Below are 11,138 nucleotides of genomic sequence, written 5' to 3'. Positions count from 1 at the left end.
AGACTTTCGATCTCTTCTCTATGGTGGGAGCTTTCGTATCAAGAGTGTGTTTGGGAGGCCAGGGAAGATGGATTGGATCGATAGGCGATGCTTATGCCTCTTTTTTATTGATAGGATTCCCATCATTTTTAGTCTACGGCGAAGGAGACAAGGGCGAGGCACCGAACATGTTCTGCCCTCAACCTCCATCTATCATTAGTAATCTCAATTCGATTTTCCTATTCACTAGTACTCGCAACGGCTGATGAAAAGCCAGCAACTTGTTAGGTGTCAGTTTTGGCTTGCATCTTTCCTCTTATTAGTCAGATAGGTTTTCCACCCTATACAAGGGGCTGCTTGCTGATCGCCCCTATCTCTAAAGTGGCTTATGCACGAAACTTGTTACCACTAAACAACAAAGCCAGGAGCGGAAGGAGGGACTTGAACCCTCAACCTCAGCCTTGGCAAGGCTATGCTCTACCATTAAGCTATTTCCGCCAGCTAGGGTAGTGGCGACGCACTACTAAGCAATTCACGTATCACTTGATACAGACGACTTCTGTTTTTCCGCCGGACCACAGTCTTGACCCCCGATCGAGCTATGAGCACGAGTAGATAGGCGGTTAGGGGGGAGAGTGGGCCGACTGGGCCTACCTTTTCAATCAATCTTCGGCCGCTCAGTTCCGCTATTGGTACGAGTGTTAAGGAGTCTTGGTCTTGAGTCAAGCTGGGGCATCATTTCATTCTCGTAACGGGAATGAGTGCACCGCAAGACTAGACAAGTTTCTCCCTCACCTCGAAGTGGCGGCATCTGTCTTTTAAGTCATTTCCTAAGACGGCTCCATTTATTCTACGATAATCCAAGCTGCAGCGGCACCTCACGAACTTCTTGCTGGGGCAGTACTATAATAGGCATTTGCGAGTGTTTGAATGCACGTGTTTTGTTCATATTCCTGCGCAGTTAAGAGCAAAATTGTCCCCAAGGCGACCACTTGTGTCTTTCTTGGAGATGCTCAGCCCGGGTATACATATGCTATGACGTGAAATCCAAGAGAGTCGATGTATCCTTAATGCTCTCTTTAATAAGGTCGCGTCATATTTTTCTTAACCTAATTAATCAGCCCTGGGGGAGAATGATGATGGAGATGTATTGCGGCCTTCTCATGTTCATCAACTCGAACGTCATTCTTCTGTAGTTGATGAACATTCAATGTTTATAAGGAGGTCGACATCAAGTATTGTCCTTCTTCTGCTTTATGTGGATGACATTGCTTTCTCTTGTAATGACTTAGCTTTGATAAATGAGCTTAAGAGAAGATTAAGAACCTGTTTGATATGAAAGATTTAGGAGACTCAAAATCTCTTTTGAAGATTAAAGTGATGAGGTCGCAAAGAGTTTTGGAACCCAATGCAAGTATTCATTGGATTTATTGTCTAAAGCTGGTCTTTCTGCATGCAACCTAGAATAAGATATAAAATTAGCCTCAGATGCAGGAGAGATATTGGATGACCCATCTACTTGCAAGGAGAGTTATTGGGTCTCTTTTCTACCTGACTAATTATCACCCAGACATTGCTTACACTTACAACATAGGAGGGAGTGATCAGCCAATTTTTATATGGACAAGCCGAGAACATCTTACTTAGAAGCTGCTTTTCGGATTCTGCGATACATCAAAACCTCACTAGGAAGAGGTTGATTTTTGTCTACGCCATCCTCTCTTCAGATATCTTGTTACTATTATACTGATTTCATTAAGGTAGTAGATTATGCTGATTGGATTTTGAACATCATCCCCATGCCCAAGAAGGATGGACGTGTTCGCGTATGTATCTATTTTTGAAATCTCAATAAAGCATGTTACCAAAGATGATTTTCTAATCCCGAACATTGATTTTCTTATGGACAAGACTATTGTGAAAGTATGCCTACTACTCTTTTATGACGATTCGAAATTCTCATCATCGGCTTCCTCGAGGTAGAGTTCATTTTTGTAATAGGAGCCCCGTTGGGCTTTTACGGAGATTGGCCTGCTTTCGCATTAACGCACCATTTGGTGATTTGGTTCGTAGCAGCCCAAGTATATCCAGGAGTTCCTTTTACATGCTACGCTATCCTCGATGACGATATCGTCATCGGTGATGAGCGGGTGGCTGAGTGTTATCGCGAGCTAATCTCGCCACTGAATGTTCCATTTTCGTTAGAGAAATCGTTAGTATCATGAGTTGGTGCTTTGGAGTTTCCTAAGCGGTTCTTTGTACGCGGAGTGACTAAGGACTTTATTCTTGTCTCATGTCACATGTTAAGATCCTTAGTTAGTTCCATTTCCCTTGTTCCTATAATGATGGCTATTATGTCCAGGGATCTTCAATTGTCGTATCGTTTACGGGAAGCTGGGTACCGGGTGTATACTTGATGCACGGCGCCTCCTAGGAGACACTGGAATCGGTATTTCCTCATCTTTCACTCACCGAACGGTGTGTGTCCTCTCCTCTTTTGGATCTGGTTAAGCACAACCACTGGTAAAAACTTAACCTCTTATCAAAAAGGTATGGCGAGGGGACCTGATTAGGCTCTTGATCCCTCGATTCCCGAGAAACTCGGTGATCTCAAAGTTTTTCGAACCCTGGTCAGAGTACGACTAGTTAGGGGGGCATGAATTTTGTCAGAATGGATGAAGTCCATTCTCTCTTACTAGTCTTGGTATTGCACTATCGCGAAGGAAACAAACACTCACATTAAGGAGCTACTTAGCCTGTAGGTTGTGCCACTAGTGACTAAGAATACAAAGAAATTATATCATTTTAGTAATAACTAATAACGGCGCAGTCTTCCGATTTTACGACCTGGTGCTCTTTTGTGAAGAGCCAAAATCTCCTGACGTAGGGAGGTTCGGTCCAGTCTGTTCAGTTCAGATGCATAGCTGAAAAAGAAGGCGGGGTGGCGACCTTGTCGTAAGATAAGATATAGGCAATAAGACTTTAAGCGCACCTGAGTGCCTTTGCCCATAGAGAATACTGGGGAGGAAAGTCTCTTTGGGGGGGTTTGGTCTATGGAGCAAATCTCCCATTTCTTTCACAAACGAGTGGGGACAATCCCCCTAAAACAAGGAGTTTTCCACGCGGTGATCTTTATTTGAAATATGAGTCGCTAAAATTTTTCCTTTTTGAATGTATTTACCCCTATGAACCTGATGCATACATGTCTTTCTATTTGTTGGAAGGCTTATACATAATACATAACCAAAGGAATGCTTATAGTGTATCCATAACCTGATAAAACAATCTTTTTTGGTAAAAACAATGATCTTTCCTTTGTGTTCGGCTATAGCGGAAACCCCCAAATCTAGAGCTTATGGTCTTAAGTTCCAACCCAGTTCCAACAATGCACTTCTCGGCACATCATTGGCAGGGGAAAACGGAACTGCTTGACGCTGTATACTAAATACAACAAGCCCTATTCACATCATTATTCTCAATAAAAGGAATGAGGGAAGCTAAAATAATAAAATATTGGAAGGAAGGGAAAATTGGAAGATGAATCTTTTCCCCGGAGCTGGAACAACTTGTTCCTCCTGACCCGATTCAACGCCAAAATTTTTCTTGTCCCTACCATAAAGTATTCATATTTCCTGAAGAAAGCATCTGTTCCTTGATCTCTAAGATATTTCATAAACCTCTGTATGGATCCTCAATGACCAATCTTTACATGAATATGGTTTGTGCTCGAGAGGCTATGAATCGATTGGACCTGCCAATCGAATGAATCGTAACACTCGTAATGATCGACTTTTTGAAGATTCCATTGGATTTCGAAAGCTTGTAGCATTGGTCCGGCACAATTCCCAAACTTAAGAAGCTGGGGGCGTGTTCGCCGGCCCCTGACCTGCCTCCGATTACTGAAAGTGAATTCGTTTTCAATTATCCTAAGCCGGTCTATCATTCATTGGTTAGGGTTAGGGAAAAAAGCTAGATGGAAGTAATCTCTTCTTCTTAGTGAAAGCTAAATGCCCTGGTATAGTAGGAGTGTGGTGCGTGCTCTCTTTATTCTGTAGATGCGCTCCTGGGAAGGGAAGCCAGAATTTTTGATGTAGATCGGTCAATTCCGCCTTATTCAACTGATCGCCCCAAGCCGAGTGAGATTGGAGACTAACTTAATGATTGTTCATAATGGGCCTACCATTTAATGTACGTATGTCATGTAGTTTTTGTTTTTGTACCTTTGCCGTCCTTCAGCCCCTCTCCCACCTTTTCTATCTATCATTAGAAGTAGGGCGTGTGGCATACCTCACTGAGCTATCGCTCGGTTCAACCAACCGTCTGTCGTGGTGCCTTTGCTACTGATTTGATCGCTTCTCATCGTTAATTGGGGTTCACCTTGGCCCTCGCCCCAGAGTTCTTAGGGCCCCCCATAAGCATCAAATATTGGTGATGTTGTCATGATAAGTGTGGTAAGTCGATGGTGTACTCGATGATTGAAGGACCTATCGACTTGCATTAACTTCTCGTGGCTAGTAGGGGGAACTTTAATTTAATTACGGATCCATTAGAAAAAACTTGGGGGTCGGCCTCCTGACTTCAATGCCTTTATTGAAGTGATGAGCTTTAAAGATATGATTTTCTCATTTGGATTATTTAATTGGGCTTTCATTGATAGCAAATTGACTTGGAGCAATAATCAAACCGGTAAACATTGTATCTGGGCCAAACTAGATAGAATCCTTTTGAATGGGGACTGCCCGCTTCTATATAAAAGCCGTTTTGCTTCCACCAGAGTTGACTATTTGCCTAGAGTATCCTCTGATCACTCTCCTCTAGTAATCTTCTTAGAAGATTATAATACTCGCAGTCTTGGGGTCTTTCGTTTCCAAAGAATGTGGATTCGACATTCTTATTTTCACATTGATCTCAACTATGCTCGGGAAATTCTTTTCAAGTCTTCTCCAGGTAGATTGACTCGACAAATAAAGCACTGAATTAGCGAACTATTTCAGAATATAGAAATGATGAAAACGGAGAAGGCTAATTTGCTCTTGAATAGAGTTGGTCTGCTGATAAGAAAATTCTGTTAGATTCGGCCAAGAGTAACCTTGAAAAACTTCTGCTTTTCTAAGAAATATAGAGAATAAGCACCTCGAACAAAATTCAGAACTTGTCTGTGTATGGCATGAAGCTCTCAATTTATTTCATACATTACTTTATTCTCAAGGTTCGGTGCTTGAAGATGAGATCCTTGATACCATCCCATCTCTAGTCACAAAGGAAGATAATCAGATGCTTACGAGCCCTCCTAATATGGAAGAAGTTCAAAAGGTAATTTTGAGCATGTCGGCGCGCACTAACCCAAAAAAGGTCTCCCCTATCCTTTAAAGCCTGATAGCTTTTAGTATTCTTTTTATATAGGAAATATTGTTGGGATTTCAAAAACTTCCAGCTGGTCACCTTTTTTCTTCGCTGAAGGTGCGATCCCCCGTTCTATCAATGCTACTTTCCTTGCTTTGATTCCTAATTTTTTTTATCTAGGACTACCTCTATTTAAATCTAAAAAAAAATTTCTCATTTTCTGGATAGAGTATAAAATAAAGTGGTAGGAGATGAAAGCATTGTTATCCAGTGGAGGGCGGCTTATTTTGCAAACATGTTCTTTTCTCGATTCCTATACACCTTCTTGCAGGGATTTCAGTTTCAAAGGGAGTTCTTGACCAGTTTGAAAAAATGTTAGCTAACGTTTGGTAAGGCGGTGATGAAGACAAAAGAAAGCTTCACTGGATATTTTTTGATACGATGTGCCTACCTATTCAGGAAGGGTCTTTGGGTCCTCCTACTACAAGACATTTTTAAGAGCTTTCAAAAGCTTTTCATATGAAGTTTACCTAGTCAATAAGAGGGGGGTACTTTCAATGAGAAGAATATCAGAGAGCCAGGGGTGGAACTATAAATCAGTGCTAGCTCCATTTCCAATCCACCATTTTGAGCCCTTAAGTATTGGTGGGGTTGCCTGAAAATAGAACTGATTTCACTCAAAGTCCTGACAACTAGGTTTAGAAGCAGCAAACAATAAGGGCCTTCAGATAGTTTCTTTTAAAAAAAGCAGTCCAAAGTATGACTCCCTCTTATTGACCAGGCCAACTTCTTTACTAGTTATTTCTCCAAAATCATAGATGTGCTTGACGCACATAGAAACTGCTTTTTCAAGGATACCGAAGCATTTTTGCCTCACATAGTGGTTTATGATATCAAGTATAGTGGTATATTCACATCTCATCAGGAGAACAGGGGGATATGGAAAAAGAATTGCAGTGAGTCATATATTCTCAAAGCTTGTTGGGAATCGATAAGAAATCGAACGGGCATTCAAGCTTGGACTCAATTTGTCTGGGATAAAGCCATTCCTACAATAATTAGCATTTTTGTGTGGTAGCTCTTATTTGAATTTGTATGTGGGGATTTCAAAATCAGTTAAGGAAATAAATTCATACGAAAGGTATAAGATTAGCAAGCAAATGCCTGTGCTATTCGGAGCATGATAAATAAAGTATTGATCACCTCTTCATCAAGAGTGAGCTTGTTATGGAGGTTTGGAACCATTTTGATCCCCTTTTTAATATAAGATCCTTCTAAATGGATTCCATTCAGTCTCGGCAGTTTAACAGATCTCGTAGGAAATCCCAAGTTGGCAATAACAGTAAGGCAATAACAGTAAATTAGAAAACCCAATATCTCAACCGACTGCTATTATTCAACAAATTACGGACTGGCTAAAATACTATTCTCAGCTTCTTGACATCAGATCATCTTGGACGTTTACTAATTCTATTCTTCTGGATGCGCTCTATATTCATCAAGCTCGTAAACTCACAATTTACTCCAAAATCATTGTTGATTGCTTCAATGAAAATAAAGAAGCCCCTAAGATTACCCATACCTAGACTCATGGTGGAGCTTCATTTCATCCAAATTCTCGGCTTGCCATTTCAAAATCGTCTATACATTTAGAGAAAACAACAAAGTGGCAGACTCTTTAGCAAACTTCGACTACGATTCTCAGTTTGACTATATGTTTTCCTCTACAATTGATCTTCCTCAAGAAATTCAGGTTTTTTCTCTCAAAAAAATGGGCTTATTGAATATCTTATTGGTTTGGCTTTGTTCACTTTCATTTTATTAGCAACAATGTTTTTGGCTATCTTGTAGCTCTTTGTGAGAAGGTCTATGTACTTTTTTTATGTGTAAGATTTTGACATCCTCCCCTTAACCCCCCGGCGGGGGGCAAATGGAGTATTGACGAAGATGTTTGGGATTGAAAACATCCCCCTTTACTTAGTAGGGCTTAGGAACTACGTTGGCAAATGATTATTGAATATAATTACTCCCTCACAGCCATATTTCCTCTGTGGGCTGTATACCGGCCGGGCTGCTTCCCGGAGGACCAAACTTGACTGCTGGGACAAGCTTGGTATACTGTCTTTCCTTTATCAGCAGGCGGTATAGTCGCATTGCAATTATTCCACCAGTACAGGTCAATTTATCCGGATGTAAAAGTGTAGTAGCAATTGTAGACGGGGTCGGCATGAGACGTCAGTTCTTGATTAACATCCTTTTACCACTATCTTTCTTTCCAAAAAATGCAGCCCCTACCATTAGTCGTATATGGAGATCTGGGATTCGGTATTGAATCAATCCAACATTTCGTTCGGTCACTTCAGCAGTCATAAACAAAACCTAATTCTATTGAGTTGATTCCATCTCCTTGACTTTGTTCACATTCAGTAGTAGCTTGCTGTTGTCCTTTCAGGTCAGGAACTCCTGCAATAGGCAGCTAGCCTATTGTAAAAAGATTACTCTCATCCCTCTCCCGAGTTAGCTACTTTTGTTTTTGTGCTTCTTAAGTTGATGTTGACTTGTATATAAGTCATATGTTGGAAAGGGAAGCCCCCATAATATAAGCACTCTTTCAGTCAAGTAATGCCTTTAGAGCCTATAGTATAGCTGAGTAGATAAGAGCTTCTAGTAATTTAAAAACGTAGGAATCGACTTGTTTTGGATTAATGGGGCTTTGAGGGACGTCTTCTCTTTCCCTTATCAAGCAAGTCACACCTAATCGCCCTTGATGCCATCTTGAAAACTGGACTGAATGTCACATCATAGTCTATACCCTATTGCTGGTTGTAGCCTTTGGCTACCACACGAGCCTTGTAGTGATCAATAGTCCCATCGGACTTTGACTTTCTCTTGTATAACCACTTGCGAGCCGATACACAAATTTCTAATTAAAATTTAGCAGGAAAATGAGATGAAGCCCGCCAGAAAGCTTTTGACAAAATAAAGGACTCCATTCTAGGGCCTACAATGCTAGGAAGCCTTTATTACTATACCTATCAGTCATTGAAACCACTATGGGTTTTATGTTGGCTTAATACGATGAAGACAGATGGAAGTAAAGGGCCATATACTACTAACGTAAGAAAATGACTAACTACAAGACAAGGTATACCAATTTGGAGAAAACCTGCTTGGCTTTGGTTTGGGTAAGGTGGAATTTAAGGCGTTACATGTTGTCTTACCCAGTACATTTAATAGCTTCCATGGACCCATAAAAACGTATTTGTTCGAGAAACCCGCCTTAACGTAATGGGAAGGACTGCAAGATGGTTACTACTTCTGTCTGAATTCGACATCACGTATGTAACCAAAAAGGAAGGGCGATAGCTGAACACCTTGCACCCTATCAAGGAGGAACATGAGTTTAAGGATTGCTTCCCAGACGAGGAAATAGCTGTCACAGAAGAGGAGGGCATGGAAATTTGACTTTGATGGCACGACTAATCAAAATGGGTACGGAGTAGGGGAATTGTTGATTGCACCTGATGAATCGCACACCCCCATTGCCATTAAGCAGAACTTTTAAGGAACTAAGAATACAACAGAAGATGAAGCATATATCCATGGATTAAAAACTGCCTTGACCTTGGGAATATAAGAAATCGAAGTATTTAGGGATTTGACGCTTATCATCTGCCAAACTCAAAAGAAATTAAAAACAAAATATAAAATTTTTTTGACCTACCATGCTTATCTTGAAAAGATCACTAAGCAATTCAAGAAAATCAGTTTCTCTCCACTACCCAGAGAAAAAATAAGTTCGCAGATGTATTGGCAACACTGGCCTCCATGATAAACATTCCTGATGCAAAGTCCGCCTAATCATGATAGAACAAAGAAGCAGTCTGATGTATTGCAACCTAATAGAAATTTTTGAGTTGACTCCCGGCATGTCCAATAGTGATCTTTTGGCCATTGAAAAAGCACCCAACGGTAAACCATAGTTTACTAACATCAAGGAATATATTGAACACCAAATGTATCCCAAACATGCAACGGAAAATGATTAGAAGACAATCAAGAGGTTGGCAATGCAATTCGTTGCGCGGGGATGTGATTCGCCAAGCTCGGGAAAATCTTTCCCCTATCTCTAAAAGGGTTCGACTCAATACTTTTGTGTGTATCCTTTGTCCACCAATCTAACCTTCAACCCCTCAACAACTCCATCAGCTTTTTGTTGACTTTATAGACCCACTTATAGCCCACTATTGATTTCCCGAGAGGAATAGAGACTCAATCCCAAGTAGCAAACCCTTCTAGGGCTACGATATATTTCTGCATAGAGCTGCCAAGAGGGTTGAGATATGGCCTCTGCAAAGGTATCAGGTTAAAAAAGATGAAAGAAATTGCAAAAATGACTCGTGGGAAGTAGACATAGACTTAGTTGATACAAACCTATGAATAGGAAAATGAAGACGGGTGGATCTACGTACCCCGAGAATAGAAGCTAGAGAACATAAGTCTGAAGAAGTGTCTTGGTTAGAAGTATAGGAAGAGAGGGAGACCGCTGAATCAGTTGGCTCAGCTTTGTAAACTGAGTGACGAGAATCTTTCTTCACAAACCTGCAAAACTTCCCCTTAAGCTGATCAAGCTACAGATCACTCTGGTCACCCGAATCTTGCTAACTGTATTAAATCGGAGAATTCTGATGCTGTCTCACATAAACTCCTCAATAGTTCCATCCCTCCCCTATAAAAGGAGACAAGGGAACATAATGGCCCACCATCACAGGGAATCTCTGTTACATCTCGTACGTTAAAGTTTCGTCTTTAGTTAATTGACATAGACTCAGGGATAAGATTATCTTGTGGTTAGCATATTTATGCTATTTATAACAAGCAATAAGTAAGTGCCATAAAGGAAAGGGTACACGAATTAAAGAAAATGAGTTTCGTTGAAGGTTGTCGATTTGGGATAAAATATGGTTCGAGCTATAATACCCAATACTTATGGACTAGTACAATAAAAGGTACCATATGACCGTGATAGTAGGATGTATAAAGTGTGTTAAAGTGAGTAGTATTTTAAGTAATTTGAGATAATTCTTAATTATGTGGGTAATTGATTAATTATTGGGTAATTAATTAAAGAGTGGGATAAAGATTTAACCCCCCCCCCCCAAAACGTGGACAAGCAACCCCTTTTCCTTTAATGACTAAGCACTAAAGAATGCAAGGTGTCACACTTTGGAAGAAATGTGACACCAAGCATTAATTAAAGGGAGCCACTTAAAGTTAAGGATAATTCCCTAACTCAATTCATTTTTCTAATCTCTTAGAAAGATTCTGCCAAGAACATTGCAATACAATCACATTCTAATCCAAGGACAATAGGAACGTCAATTTATTTTCCAAATATCAACACTTCATATTTGGAATACAACACTTCATATCAGAACGTTAGAAATTCCAACAAGAATTATTAGCATTAGCAACGTGAGATTTTGCGATTTTAAGGGAGTACGGTGCAACCTTTTCCAAGAATATCATACGGGTTTTTTCCCCTACTCCAGGTATGTTAAGGCTAAGCTCTTCTTTCATTTTGGCATGATCTCGTAATTACACGAGTTTGATAACAAAGCATAAAGAAAAATTCATATCCCGAAATTTACATATATTTTTCTAGTTTCTAAGTTATAATATTCTCTTTATCGGGACTTCATATTCATTTGAGTAATTTCCTTTTTCCAGTCAATAGAGCAGAGAGTCTATATATACATTATTATAATAATTTTATTACCATCGAGCTATAATTGACGGGCAGGCCCCTATTGGGC

General features: G+C 40.2%; 1 non-coding gene across 1 annotated transcript; it reads right to left on the bottom strand.

Annotated features, from left to right (window-relative positions):
• Positions 1-405: 405 nt before the first annotated feature.
• On the bottom strand, positions 406-477 carry TRNAG-GCC (transfer RNA glycine (anticodon GCC)). The gene has a single exon. It is a non-coding gene; the product is annotated as a tRNA-Gly (tRNA).
• Between the last annotated feature and the right edge of the window lie 10,661 nt (positions 478-11,138).

Source organism: Nicotiana tabacum, chromosome 19 (assembly GCF_000715075.1).
Source record: "Nicotiana tabacum cultivar K326 chromosome 19, ASM71507v2, whole genome shotgun sequence".
Classification (NCBI taxonomy): Eukaryota; Viridiplantae; Streptophyta; class Magnoliopsida; order Solanales; family Solanaceae; genus Nicotiana; species Nicotiana tabacum.
Note: the sequence above shows the minus strand (reverse complement) of the source record. Positions and strands in the feature narration are given on the sequence as shown.